Below are 6,273 nucleotides of genomic sequence, written 5' to 3' on the forward strand. Positions count from 1 at the left end.
ACTGCTCCACTCCAGAAGCACAGCACAGATCTTGGGGCTGGTCTTACATAAGAATAATGCATTGCATGCTCAGCTTTCTCCAAAAAGCAATGCAATGCAATGCAAAACTAAGGGAAATCCCCCTTTCCTCCATGTATGCTCATAATACGTCTAGGGGTCGGACCTGATGATCTGTTTACGTCCCTTCTGACCTAGTACTATGATACTATGAATACACGCTATTTGCATCTGAGGCTGAGAAGAGGAACAGACCACTATTTTTATAGGTAAGCATCTTCCAGCCAGAGACCCTGTGCAGTGAAGGGCACAAAGTAGACCCCACAGGACAGCTAAGCGGTGCCAGCAACAACTGATGAAATGGTGGCGGCAGGGCTATTCTTACTCCTAGAGCTATTACATCAGCAACTCCTCTCCCGGTGCTGGAGGAAGATGGGGACTTGGATGATGACAATGGGATATTATGCTCTGCGGACTGCTCTTTTGCACACCCACTGCTGGTAGCTAGGCATAGTCCACAACCAAGCAGCAATAATTAGAAATAACAGAAAACGGAGAGTTATACAGACAACTAGGCAACCCTAATTTTGTCCCTGTAGGGACGCCAGCCACTGCAACGTAGAACAACCTTCAGGCTGTCTGAAGCTCTCAGCCGCCATTCAGGTCAGAGATGCACAGGGGTGGCTTCCAGCATATCTATGTAGTCGTAAAATGCAGGTTCACGAACCATGGCAGCTCTTCTGGCGAGCTGGAGCAGTAAATCCGGTGCGTAACAACACCCGGGTTCAGGTTTCATTATGGATGTTCCTGGCCGCTCTAGTTGGCGCTAAGAAAAACCGACCAAGGTCTGCAGGGAAGTGAGCTCGGTCCCTGCCTAACACCGAAAATCACTTGTTAGTGGTTTCTCAAGAGCACTAAAATTCACCTTCCTCAGACATGGCTTTTCATGTTGCAAATCCCTTTCTAAGTGATTCATTATAAATTCGCCTGCATTTCAGAAAAGTAAGCTAGCGCTCTTTCTTTAGGACTTAAATTGAGTTGGCCATCGTTTCATTAGAGGCGATTAAAAATAATCCCTGCATTCACAAAGAGCAGTAAAGCACATTTGAATGTGCTGGAATAACTTGAAAAGCAGGTGTCTACCTTTTTTAAGGGTTACATATTCAAATGTGAAATGCGAGTCCCGTCCCGTTTTGGTGCAGGATCCAAATGGCTTCCACATATGCATAGCAGCCTGGGAGTACAAGGAAGAAATAATTCGTTCCACAAAAGAGTCCAAATGAGCGTGTGTGCAATACAAGATTTTAAGGATTATTTTTCCTTCTGAAGTGCCTGCGGCATGATCAGTCCCGGTTTCCCTAATCTCAAGTGAATCTTGAAAAATTAAAATGATTACTCTTAATGCTTTCAGACATATAACTATTTTTTTTTTTTACTCTTCAAGCACATGCAGGAGAATCCTCTCACTTTTATTTCATGCTGAAGTCAGGAATTCTGTGGGTGGAAAAGTAACTTTCCAGTGCAAGTTATTCACTTGACTCCACCACATCATTGCAAATCCACTTGAAAGTGGAGCTAAGCAGAGAAAGCAATGAGTGCAATGATATTTTGATGACCTGTACGTAGGCTCCACTTGCACAGAAGCAATCCGCTGTACAACTCATTCGGTCTTCACCCCTGCATTTCTTGAACTCTACATGTGGCTCTTTTGGGGTCAAATATGCACTGCTGAAACAGGCCTTGGAGGGTCGACACTCTTGAGCTGGTATTCTCTCGACTCTTGTGTATTTTAACGGCCGTAATAATTTTGCATGTATGCAACAAATAGCATCGGTTCAAAAATCATACACTTTCCATAACAACTCGCGGGGAGTAGAACGGGAAATAGGTCAGCCTAGCAGTAAAGCAAATGTCCCTAATGTGTTTTTTCCTTCGTAAACTCTCCAGCCATACATGCACAACTATATAAACATATCCGTAAAAGCAGGCTAGTAGTCCCTGTGCATTCATTTTAGTGGAATAGCACTGTTGCTATAATGTGTTCTTGTGCAGCCTTCTCCTCGTGAAAGGTATGTTTGGTATTTTACACTGAACCATGGCATGATTTTACACAGCTAATTGGAAACAATGCTCAATTATGCACGGTGTTGCTCTGCTTTCTAGATTTCTGATTTGCGCCAACCCATATTCATTTGGCTGAAGAGGCACCAAACTGTCCAATCAGTAACGATGGGGAGAAGCCCCCACCGAGGTTCATGTTTGAGATGCTATTTGCGGAGCACAATGAGGGTCTTTGCAAGTGAAATAGCTCAGATGATAATATATCTTTCCCCCCTCCTTTCCACTTCTCAAGGTTAACCTCCTGGAAAGAAAATTCCTGCATTCCACTACCAGCAAATGGATAGTTACTAAAAAAAAAAATATGGGCCCGATTCAGCTTAGTTGTAAGAGAGCAAAAGCCCGTTTTTACCAGTGGCATTCTGCCTCCTTACATTAAGGCAGCATTTGGCCCAGAAAGTAAAGCAAAATGTGTTTTCATTCACACAAAGTGTCAAAATGCACACGCTTTGCTTACATCGAACTGGGCGCATCTACACGTGTACTTTAATGTGCAGTAGCCTATTTTACTGTGCATTAAAGCATCACATACAAAACCATGCAATTATGCTAATGTACAGTAAAATAGGCTACAGCACATTAAGCATCACTTAAAAACTGTGCACATTCATCACTGCGCATTGAGGCAGCATAAGGCACAGTTCTTTAGTCCCTCACACTGGAAATACTAAATTTCATGCGCACAAGAAAGAGCGCCGTCGTGCACGTGTTGACGTGCCCACTATACTTCAGACTGCTGATCCATTAGGTACTATCATTCACCTTGCTACTTGGTAAGGTCATCAGAGTATGCAGTGTTTAAACCAGGGGTGGGCAATTATTTCGGATGGAGGGCTGCTTACTGAGTAGTGGCAAGCCATCGAGGGCCACATGACAGGCAGCCAGGGGCAAATATATATTAATTTTCTAATTTTTTAGGGGCCCCACGGGTTGGATAGAATGGCCTGGTGGGCTGCATCTGGCCCATGGGCTGCATTTTGCCCACCCCTGGTTTAAACTAACCCTTGTCCTCATGACTGCAGAACTGACCTATCTTCTACACACAATGCACCGAGTCCTAGTAGTGGGGCAAAGACCCTGCAGTTTTAAATACCACCCTGATCCCTTCCAACAGGCATTACCCCAAGAATTAAGTCTCCAGTACCTTGTTAGACTAACATCTGATTCCCCGCCCATTGTGGTAACTTCTCTGAGCAAACTTCTTTTTCTTCGTGTGGCAGGAAAGCACGGTACAAGGAGTACTTATAAGGTATACAGGAAGGCCAGGTTCTTTGGGTAGATGGGCAGGGGGGTCGGACTAGACCCCTTAGACCCCCAGGGCAGGGGGTCAGACTAGAAGATCTACAAGGTCCCTTCCGACCCTACATCTATGAATCTATGTGATCTCTTTTATTAGACCAACGGAGTAGTTGGCAAAAAGTTCGTTGCAAGCTTTCACCCTTTGTCAGGCAGAACTTTTTTTCCAGCTACTCCGTTGGTCTAATAAAAGAGATCACATCTACCCCAAGAACCAGGCCTGCCTGCGTCCTTAGACTAACACGGCTACAACCAACAGCCGTATAGGGTATATCACATCCCAACACTGGCTCCATTTCTTAACTGCAGCCTATCACAGCAAACAGAATCACAGTTTTCCTTCACCAAAAGGCACCTCCGGAAACAGCTACAGACACACAAAAAAGAGGGCTCTGCACAGCTTGAGTTTTAGCTTTGACTCCCTTGTTGACCAGGAATCGCACCCTGTCTGCAACTCTGACCAGCAGAGACATCTAGTGACTGAACAACAGATGGCAAGCAAACATAGTATAACTCCCAATTGAACTGCTGGACATAAATCAGGCACACAGCACATCACTACAATTCTTACAGATTAAAAAGATCCTCTTGTTTCTTTCTGCAAAGTCTTAAATAGTAAATACAATCAGTGTCATGTCTTCATTTCCAGTATTTTCACTTCACCTGCCCCCCATGGTATCTATCTAACGATCGATCGATCAATAGAGATAGATAGATAGATAGATAGATATCATTAGTCTTCCTCCCGGGTGTGATAGTTTGCCTTTATATCTATCTATCTACATAAAGTTAAACTCACTTATCTACTTATTTTTTAATTTGGAGAGGGCTTTTACTAGGATAGAAATAAAATCTTAAACTGAGAAAAAAACCCTAATGTGACCTCTGGAGACAATTTATTTTCCCCTAATACTGAGCCGCCATAGTTCTCAACCCCTTAAACAGACGTTCAAAATTTGTTTGATATAATTTTTTCCGGTTCAAATAAGGCACAATGCAACATTCAGATTCACTATTGCCTATTTTCTCTTTCATGTCCATAAATATTCCTGTGGCTAAGGCACTGGCAAGTAAACCAATCATTCTAACCTGCTGCATGTCTAACATTTCTTCTTTAGTAACTCCATGAGCATGGCAGGCTCTTCCTATTAACTACATTACATCATCATTATCAAAGACGAAAGGAAATTAATTTTGTTTTCCAAGGACTTGGCAATAAGTCGGTTCTTTACTTCATCAGACATCTGCTGTTTTTCTACGTAGGTCATTTGTGAAGCAGAGTTTTCCTTATGACTTGATTCTCATAACAGTTTATCATGCAACACTGTTTACCAGGGAGAGAACAGAGCAGGCGAGGATTTCTCATTCGCCCTGTGAAAGTGTAAAGCTAACTTAAAGCCGATATTATCGTCTGGATTTCAATTTCAAATAGTTTTCTGATTTAAAATAAAAACTCACCAAAGACTGTCAAGCAAAAATAACCTCTCGTGGTCTTTGCCTGAAATTTATTACCAGTGCTGCAGTACTTTGTTTTAACAGATGGGACTTTATCAGCAAATTATGTGGGCAGTTCACCAACTTCCCTCAGGAATGGAGGAGTGCTTGTATTTACTTGGGCTCTTATCTGTGCACTTAAAGTCATATTCTAACCACAGCATTCTAGGGATTTTATTTTCATTTATTGATACAAAGGATAAAATACAGAGTATCTTCTGTTCTGAAGCACACTGGGTCCCTATCATTAGTCTTCCTCCCGGGTGTGATAGATAGGCAGCTGCTGTCATACATTTCACATATGAAAACCCCTTTTCTTAGGTTGAATGCACTTGGTAACTTGGTTTCATATTCACTCTAAAACTCTATTAAGACAGCCTTAAAAAAAAAAGAGCATTTAAAATACTTTTCAGAATATTTATTTTGCTGAATAATTTGTTGTGGCTTTATTTGGGTCCGTGTCACCCCCCCCCCCCCCCAATACGTATTAGCCGCACTGTGTTGGAACCAGTAAAGAGCATTCCAGAAGAAAGAGAGTTTTGCTGATGGCAAAAGACTCCAAGTACAATAACAGGACTGTTCGGGACTGGGGAGAAGGAGAGCATGTGTAAGCCCCTAAAACATAGTGCCCCCAAATCTGTCCCCCACTACAGCCCTTTCTGCCACTTAACAGAACAAAACCCACAGAATTTCTCAGGCCTCCACCACAATGGTAGGGGCACTATATCCCCCTCCAGACCACTCCCCAGCAGAGTGGCATGATGGGAATATGAGGAAAGAAGGAGGCATGGTTACAGTGCTCTGTCTATTCTAGAGCACAGAGCAGACCAAGATGGCTGGGGAAGGGAATCACAACTTACATCACCCTGGGCCTGCTCTCTGTTGCACCAGGGGCTCACCAAACAGGACCCTAGCCATGGGCAGATCTAGGAATTTGAAAAGAGGGGTGCAGACAGCGAGGTGCATCATCACATATAACACAACACATCTTTTTCTCTAGTTAAAAAGAAAGGAGAAGCTTTTCTAATCTGCCAGGGGCCTGGAGCTGCATTATTTAATTTAAGATTGAAGCAAAAACAAATATCACTTCATTGGAATGAGTTGAAAGCAATCTGCAGAGCTGTGAAATAGGAGCTTTGTTACCAGGAGCAGTTAACAGACAGCCAAACTGCAGAAGAAAGGTTAGCTTGATAGGTGGAACATCAAAACCATTAAAAAGAAGAGAGGGTTATTAACACCTGGAATGAAGAGTTTAGAAGGGAGCAGGTAGATGACAATGAGCCATGAAGTCAATTGAGTCCCTCAGCACTGCCTGACTAGAAATATTGAGTCCTCCACCCCTCCCTAACAAAAATTCCCCCTGCCACT

This window comes from Alligator sinensis, unplaced genomic scaffold (genome assembly GCF_000455745.1).
Source record: "Alligator sinensis unplaced genomic scaffold, ASM45574v1 scaffold158_1, whole genome shotgun sequence".
Classification (NCBI taxonomy): Eukaryota; Metazoa; Chordata; order Crocodylia; family Alligatoridae; genus Alligator; species Alligator sinensis.